The sequence below is a fragment of the Mus caroli genome, unplaced genomic scaffold, assembly GCF_978045245.1.
Source record: "Mus caroli unplaced genomic scaffold, Mus_caroli_1 scaffold_2, whole genome shotgun sequence".
NCBI lineage: Eukaryota > Metazoa > Chordata > Mammalia > Rodentia > Muridae > Mus > Mus caroli.
In genome coordinates this window covers 28217871-28227058 of record NW_028227257.1, presented here as the reverse complement: position 1 = coordinate 28227058, position 9188 = coordinate 28217871, and the positions used below count along the sequence as shown (strand labels likewise).

General features: G+C 40.4%; 1 non-coding gene across 1 annotated transcript; it reads right to left on the bottom strand.

Moving 5' to 3' along the window:
- Positions 1–2647: 2647 nt before the first annotated feature.
- LOC147005765 (small nucleolar RNA SNORA17) lies at positions 2648–2780 on the bottom strand. The gene has a single exon (XR_015046588.1). It is a non-coding gene; the product is annotated as a small nucleolar RNA SNORA17 (small nucleolar RNA).
- Between the last annotated feature and the right edge of the window lie 6408 nt (positions 2781–9188).

Sequence of the window (9188 nt, the reverse complement as noted above, 5' to 3'; positions counted from 1 at the left end):
TCTGCTATTGTTGGCATACAAACCCTTGGAGATAAAGACTGCTATCATAGCATATTTCCAAGAGCATAGCATATTTCAGCCAGAATTCTGGGCTGACATTCAGGGCTGACAAGAGAGCAATCCCGGCTTGAACAAGGGACTTGTCTTGTTCTGTCTTGTTCTTCTTTGTAACACTTAAATGTAACCCACCTCCAATGACGTTTCCACATGTACAGTTCTTAGAACAAGGCCTCACACCTGCGTGGTTGGCCCTAGGAAAGCTTATTTCTTTTCAAAAAGGAATTTCCTTTTTTAGTTAACATTTTATATATAAAAAACCAAATAGATGTATACATACAAATGGGTGAGTCCATTTAGTGTTTCCATATGAAAATGTTTTATGGGCTGACTGACCACCTGGTATTAGATATCCCATTACAGGGTTCATCCATAGAGAACACTCAGTTTTCCTCTTTAGTAGTCATTAATTGCCTCCAACATTTCTTGTACTGCTCTTGTGAGAGTTCTCCTGACCATGCTGCCACAGCAACCTGGGTTGTCATCATTCAGATCTTGTCTAGAAAACCATATTGTCAAGAGTTATGATTAGAGTTTCCTAGCATATACAATCTTGTACCATGTAGCAAGAATAGTTAAAGAAAAAGAGGTCATGGATTTGAGTTGAGAGACACAAAAATAGAAAGTACATAAATATGGAACTCATGCATCAATTTTTTAAAAAATTGATAAAAATGAAAGAGTTTCCCTCATCTAAGGAGGATTTGTTAGAATATTTTCCAAATGGATTTTTGGATTTCCAATAAAATTATTTTTATGGAAACAGTAAGAAAAGATCTGCTATTTTCTATTTTATCACATAATGCACACAATGTTATTTTTCTCTTTACTTATGCTCTCAACAGATTTGTTATGATATTATTTGTTGTTCTTGTGTCTGTCCCATCACATATCCTTGTAGAGAAAACACTGTTTGAAAATAGGCTATGAATTTTATGCATGGTAGAAACAATGATGAATCCAGAAATTTAATAATATAAAGCCAATACCTTAGATATTCTTAATATTTTGCATACTTAATGCTTGCCTGAAAAGATTTTATGGATGTGTGGTCCCACAAAGAAAATATCTAATAATGTTATTTAAAATAGTACTTAATTAGAAATATATTATAGGCTATTGAGATGCCACTGGCTGTTCTTCCAGAGGTCCTGAGTTCAATTCTCAGCAAATACATGGTGGTTCATCACCACGGATGAAAGGGATCTGATGCCCTCTTCTGGCAGCAGGTATACATGCAGACAGAGCACTCATGTAAATGAATAAATATTTTTTTAAAGTTTAGAAAATATATTATAAATTTAATAGTGATGATTTTAAGTAAAAAGGGATTTTCTTGGATATGAAAAGATAAATAAGAAAGAAGTAGAGGGAATAGATATGATCAAAGTCCACATTCATACGCTGAAATATCATAGTGAATTCCTTTAAATACATGAATAAATATTCACTAATAAAAATGTAAATTGAAGATGCACTGTAAAAAAACCTAGAGTGAAAACAGGGAATCTATTGTCATGTAAACCACTTACTTTATAAATGTGATTAAGAAATGTCAGTCATGGGAAAAGGTATCCTTTTAAAAGCAATGAGGTTTTTTTTTTTTTTTCAAAAGTAACTACCTGTCCTTACTGGTTAAGCAAGAAAAGATGGATAACCATTGTCTCTGTATTGTAGGCTTAGATTTTTCAAAGCCTACTTTATATGGGTTCTGAAACACTTTGACCTCCCTTCTAGTTCACTCTTCATCAGAGCTAGTGTATAGGAAAGGTTAATAGGGCAAAGTACGGTGTAGACCTCTTTAGAAATAGTTCTTTGATGTGATTCCAATTGTTGTTGTCAGGATATCAGCAGTTCAGTTTACACAAATCAGTAGTGGCAGCTTGATGCACTGTCAAGCACCATTTGTGAATCAGCAATGGCAGTTTGATTCAGAAGAAACCTCAAGGCTCTGCAAATCTGCCCAAGTCCGCGGAAGTGGCAAGAAGTAGCAAGAAGACACCAAAATATCACAATAAGTTCTTTGGTGCATTTCTCTCTACTCAGTCATGACGAGTGATGATCAGTAAAGAAGGCAAAGCAAACCAGTGCCAGAGCATTGTCAGTGAAGACCAGGGTCAGCAAAATTCAACAAAGACCAGCAAAGAGAGTGGCAAGGTGAACCAATGCCAGAGGGTGGTCACTGTCTGTTGGTTATATTTATACACTTTCTAAATATCGCATGTCCCCTCAAGCTTCTGTCTTCTACCACAAAATTAACTTGGATTCTCACTGGGACCTCCCCCTACCTTCCCCACATAATGCTGTTACCTTGTGTCATGGAGACCCTGTAGCTTAGATCTGCAGGACCAGATCTACTCCTCTGGTTTCACCTCAGGCATAGTCTGCTCCCCCAGGTCAGAACAGCACCAGACTGGTGGTCATCCCAGGTCAGCTCCCTGTCTGGGTTCTGTGGGGCTATACTCTTAGTCATTTTGGACTCACTCCTGATCCAGGCCATCAAAGTGGGCCCACGCGGGGATTGTCTGTCTTGGGCTCACTCGCCACCCTGGAAGCCAGTCTGGGTCAGAAGGACATTTCTTTTTCAAGGAGTGTCAGGCTACCAAGAATTAGATACAGAATGTTTACAGGTCAGAGTGCTGAGTATAGAGTAGCCTCTCTCTTCTCTGCCTTCTATGATACACATGGAACACAGAGCCAAAGCTACAATACCTCTAGGCATAGGGTGCTGAATATCTTTCCCTGTACTTATTTTTGATTTGTGTTCTTCAGTGAAGTGTTCAACTGCTTTTCCAATTAAGTTAGATTATTTGTTGTCTGATGTGTTTTAAGAGGTTGTTGTATATTTTTTTTCTTTCTTTTTTTTTGTTAATTTTTAATAATTTTATTACATATTTTCCTCAGTTACATTTCCAATGCTATCCCAAGAGCCCCCCATAGCGCCCCCCACTTCCCTACCCACCCATTCCCATTCTTTTGGCCCTGGCATTCCCCTATATTGGGGCATATAAAGTTTGCAAGTCCAATGGGCCTCTATTTCCAGTGATGGCCGACTAGGCCATCTTTCGATACATATGCAGCTAGAGACAAGAGCTCCGGGGTTCTGGTTAGTACATCATGTTGTTCCAACAATAGGGTTGCAGATCCCTTTAGCTCCTTGGGTACTTTCTCTAGCTTCTCCATTGGGAGCCCTGTGATACATCCAATAGCTGACTGTGAACATCCACTCCTGTGTTTGCTAGGCCCCGGCATCGTCTCACAAGAGACAGCTATATTTGGGTCCTTTCAGCAAAATCTTGCTAGTGTATGCAATGGTGTCAGCGTTTAGAAGCTGCTTATGGGATGGATCCCTGGATACGGCAGTCTCTAAATGGTCCATCCTTTCATCACAGCTTCGAACATTGTCTCTGTAACTCCTTCCCTGGGTGTTACAGAGACAAAGTTCGTAGCTGTTGTATATTTTTTGTTGTTTTAACTTTTAAACTAGATTATTTTATTTATTTTATTTTACGTGTATAGTGTTTTTCTTGCATGTCTGCCTGTGTACTATGTGAATGCCTGGTGCCCAAGTGGATCAAAAGAGGATGTCAGATTCCCTGGAACTAGAGTTACAGATGATTGTGAGCCACCCTGAGGGTTGTGGGAATTAAAACCGCAGTGTCTCCATGAACAAAAAGATGCTCTTAACCACTGAGCCATTTCTCCATCCTTGGGACTATGAATTTAAAAGTAAATGGGCTGGGGATAACACATGAGGAGTGGGAAGGTTGAGAAAAAGCAGTAAAGATTATAAATACAGTTCTCATATATGAACTTGTCAAATAAGTACCTATTAGAGAAAGGAATAAAGTTACTGCATGGTGCCAACGTGGGTGATGAATCCCAAGATGGCTGGACTTAAATTAGTTCCAAAAGCCATTTGTTGGGAAGCTTGTGGGAAGATCATAAGGAAACGAAGACCATGGCAAACTCCCTGAAGTTCTGAAAGAGCCAGTCCTTTACAGATTGGTTCTATGTCTAAGAAACCTCTAGTGAAGGACTATGTTTACTGCAGCCACTGTGGTCAAGGCTGGCTTGTTCAATAATTTTGGAAAGAAGTTTAATGCCCTGAAGATTGATGTACTGTGCCTTAGTGGATAATGGTGCCCTAGTGGAAAGGAAGATGTGAGGAGATGTAGTGAGTTCAATTCTGAATTGAAGGTCAAGCTCAGGAAGAGGAAGAACATGAATTTCTCTGATTGGATGACCATTGAGCACATGTGTCAAGCCTCCTGAGAAACCAAGTTAGACAAGAAGCATTCCTTTTGGCCTACCTAGCTGCAAGCAGTGTATAGCCCTTGCATCACAAACTTTATAAATAAAAATAGCATTATTACATACAAAAAAGAATAAAGTTCTTGCATTTTTAATATTTCTTCTTTATTACTTTACACGTTCCTTTATCAGCTATCCTAAGAAATTTTTATCTAGAGATTTTATAATTTTAGATCTTACTTTTAGAACTAAGATTCATTTGAGTTCTTTTATATCTGCTGTCCATCATGGATCCAAGTTTATTGTGTGGTTGTGGATTTTCACTTGGTCCTGCCACCTGTTGAAAAGTAATCTTTAGCCAAGCACTGGTGGTGCGTGCCTCTAATTTCAGCATTGGAAAGTCAGAGACAGGCAGATCAACGTGAATTGGAGGCCAGCTGGTCTACAGAACAAGTTCTATGACAGTAAAGAATACACACACACACACACACACACACACACACACACACGACTACCATCACTCTGGGGGAAAAGGAGCTTGCCAACAGAGAAAAAAACTCATAAGGTTGAGTGAACTCAGACACTATAAATCTTATAATTCAGAAAGGCAAGAGTGGAACCATTCCCTGCCACCTCTGCCTGCACTGGAACATGGAACCTTATCATCCCACTGAGAGGACCCCATATGACCATAAATCATGTAGCAAAAACACCTGGTGTCCTCTTTAAAACATTAATACTTATAAGCATTTGAAGACATTGAACTTAGCAAGAAGACACAAAATGAAGAAATTCTGGAAATGGAATATCTAGGTAAGAAAACAGAAACTACAGATGCAAGTATCACCTATAAAATACAAGAGATGGAAAAGAGAATCACAGGACTGAAGTTACAATGAAATATATCCATCAAAAATGTTGAATTCCAAACATCCCTGATACAAAACAACAGGAAATTGGGATACCATGAAAAGACCAAACCTATGAATAATAGCAAGAAAGAGAGAACCCTAGTTCAAAGGCCTAGAAAATATTTTCAACAAAATCAGACAAGATAATTTTCCACTCTAAAGGAGGAGATGCCTATAGAGATACAAGCAGCATACGGAACAGTAAATAAATTTTACCAGAAAAAAAGGACTACAGAGCCAATGGACTGCACTCAAGTGGACTCACTATCTGGGTCTGAGTTAGATACTCTGCATGTATTTTATGGTTGTGTAGCTTAGCGTTTTCACAGGACAGACCACTGTGGCAGTGAGGGCATCTCTGACCCTCTTGGATGTGCTTAAGACCCTCTTCGTCCTCCTGGTTTGCCTCTTCCAGCTGTGATTCGAGGGTTTGTGCATAGTTTTCTTGTAACTTGTTAGGTCATGTCCACTGGATCCTTGAGAGGCCAGCTCTTTTATATCAAGGGCTAAGGAGGAGGAGGAGTGAATATGATAGAGACAAGAGGTGGGGAGGGGAACGTGGAGGAATGGAGAGAGGAGAGATTTACTCAGCATTTAATGTATGAGAGAAAAATGAATGAAATAAATTTAATAATGGAAAATCACAAAAGGATCCCTGAAACAAGGAACTCTATATTTGAAAGGAAAAAAAATGATGAGACATGTTAGGACTCTGTCTTCTCTCTCTCTCTCTCTCTCTCTCTCTCTCTCTCTCTCTCTCTCTCTCTCTCTCTCTCTCTGTCTCTCTCTCTCTGTCTCTCTCTGTCTCTCTCTCTCTGTCTCTCTCTGTCTCTCTCTGTCTCTCTCTGTCTCTGTCTCTCTCTGTCTCTCTCTGTCTCTGTCTCTCTCTCTCTGTCTCTCTCTCTCTCTCTCTCTCTCTCTCTCTCTCTCTCTCTCTCTCTCTCTCTCTCTCTCTCATAGTGTGTGTATGTTGTGAGTCCAACCAGATGTAAAGAATACCCATCAAATGTAAAGTTTAAGGGCAAATGCACATTCAGAGACTAGAGGTGGAAGATTTGTGAGGGCTTCAGGATCTCTTTCAGTGTGAATGCAGTAGTAAAGATGCTTTGGAGACCTGCAGCAGAGCTGTAGGGCTAAGCTGGCTCTGTCCACTTTGTATTCCCATATGGACTCCAATGGACACTCATGACTTATCAGTTTTGTTGCTACCTCTAACTTGATCAAACATATCTATTGGTCACATGCAACAGTTCAGGTCCTCTGGGTTTCTTGCTCTGCCTTCAGGACCACTGGCTGCTCGGCTGACAGGTAAACCTGGAGCCAGCCAGCTGAACTGACATTCTCACGGTGCATGAAGGTTCTCTAAAGTCTGCCGTTTCTTCTCGGTTCCCTTGGTAATCACCAGCACTCAGATCTTTGATCCAGGGGCTTCTGAGTCCTGTGAAGAGGAATACACTGGGCCATGGCTATTCTGGGACTGGTGCCCAGCATGGCTATCCCTACATGGCATGGGCAGAATGAACATAGGCAGAACTTGCAAGAATTTGAGTTCAGTCGTCAAGGAAAAACGTTTTTCCTCTACTTTCATTCTTTTCTTTCTTTCTTTCTCTCTCTCTCTCTCTCTCTCTCTCTCTCTCTCTCTCTCTCTCTCTCTCTCTCTCTCTCTCTCTCTCTCTCCCTTCCTTCCGAACTTCCTTCCTTCCTTCCTCCCTTCCTTCCTTCCTTCTTCCTTCCTGCCCTCCCTCCCTCTCATCTTTCTTTCTTTCTTTCTTTCTTTCTTTCTTTCTTTCTTTCTTTCTTTCTCTCCTTCAACTAGTTCATTAATGGATACACAGCACATACACATGAGAGCTTCAGGGAATAACCTGAAGGGGACATTAGAATTTGCTCTTATTTAACATTTTTTTTAATTTTTAATATTTTTATTACATATTTTCCTCAATTACATTTCCAATGCTATCTCAAAAGTCCCCCATAGCGCCCCCCACTTCCCTACCCACCCATTCCCATTCTTTTGGCCCTGGCATTCCCCTATATTGGGGCATATAAAGTTTGCAAGTCCAATGGGCCTCTCTTTCCATTGATGGCCGACTAGGCCATCTTTCGATACATATGCAGCTAGAGACAAGAGCTCCGGGGTTCTGGTTAGTACATCATGTTGTTCCAACAATAGGGTTGCAGATCCCTTTAGCTCCTTGGGTACTTTCTCTAGCTTCTCCATTGGGAGCCCTGTGATACATCCAATAGCTGACTGTGAACATCCACTCCTGTGTTTGCTAGGCCCCGGCATCGTCTCACAAGAGACAGCTATATTTGGGTCCTTTCAGCAAAATCTTGCTAGTGTATGCAATGGTGTCAGCGTTTAGAAGCTGCTTATGGGATGGATCCCTGGATACGGCAGTCTCTAAATGGTCCATCCTTTCATCACAGCTACGAACTTTGTCTCTGTAACTCCTTCCCTGGGTGTTTTGTTCCCAATTCTAAGAAGGTGCACAGTGTCCACACTTTGGTCTTCATTCTTCTTGAGTTTCATGCGTTTAGCAAATTGTATCTTATATCTTGGGTATCCTAAGTTTTGGGCTAATATCCACTTATCAGTGAATACATATTGTGTGAGTTCTTTTGTGATTGTGTTACTTCACTCAAGATGATGCCCTCCAGGTCCATCCATTTGGCTAGGAATTTCATAAATTCATTCTTTTTAATAGCTGATAAGTACTCCATTGTATAAATGTACCATAATTTCTGTATCCATTCCTCTATTGAGGGACATCTGGGTTCTTTCCAGCTTCTGGCTATTATAAATAGGGCTGCTATGAACATAGTGGAGCATGTGTCCTTTTTAGGGTTGGGCCATCTTCTGGATATATGCCCAGGAGAGGTATTGCTGGATCCTCCGGTAGTACTATGTCCAATTTTCTGAGGAACCGCCAGACTGATTTCCAGAGTGGTTGTACAAGCTTGCAATCCCACCAACAATGGAGGAGTGTTCCTCTTTCTCTACATCCTCGCCAGCATCTGCTGTCACCTGAATTTTTGATCTTAACCATTCTGACTGGTTTGAGGTGGAATCTCAGGGTTGTTTTGTTTGCATTTCCCTGATGATTAAGGATGTTGAACATTCTTTCAGGTGCTTCTCTGCCATTCGGTATTCCTCAGGTGAGAATTCTTTGTTCAGTTCTGAGCCCCATTTTTTAATGGGGTTATTTGACTTTCTGGAGTCCACCTTCTTGAGTTCTTTATATATATTGGATATTAGTCCCTTATCTGATTTAGGATAGGTGAAGATCCTTTCCCAATCTGTTGGTGGTTTTTTTGTCTTATTGATGGTGTCTTTAGCCTTGCAGAAGCTTTGTAGTTTCATGAGGTCCCACTTGTCAATTCTCGATCTTACAGCACAAGCCATTACTGTTCTATTCAGGAATTTTTCCCCTGTGCCCATATCTTCAAGGCTTTTCCCCACTTTCTCCTCTATAAGTTTCAGTGTCTCTGGTTTTATGTGAAGTTCCTTGATCCACTTAGACTTGACCTTAGTACAAGGAGATAGGAATGGATCGATTCGCATTCTTCTACATGTTAACAACCAGTTGTGCCAGCACCATTTGTTGAAAATGCTGTCTTTCTTCCACTGGATGTTTTTAGCTCCCTTGTCGAAGATCAAGTGACCATAGGTGTGTGGGTTCATTTCTGGGTCTTCAATTCTATTCCATTGGTCTATTTGTCTGTCACTATACCAGTACCATGCAGTTTTTATCACAATTGCTCTGTAGTAGAGCTTTAGGTCCGGCATGGTGATTCCACCAGAGGTTCTTTTATCCTTGAGAAGAGTTTTTGCTATCCTAGGTTTTTTGTTATTCCAGATGAATTTGCAGATTGCATTTTCTAATTCGTTGAAGTATTGATTTGGAATTTTGATGAGGATTGCATTGAATCTGTAGATTGCTTTTGGCAAGATAGCCATTTTTA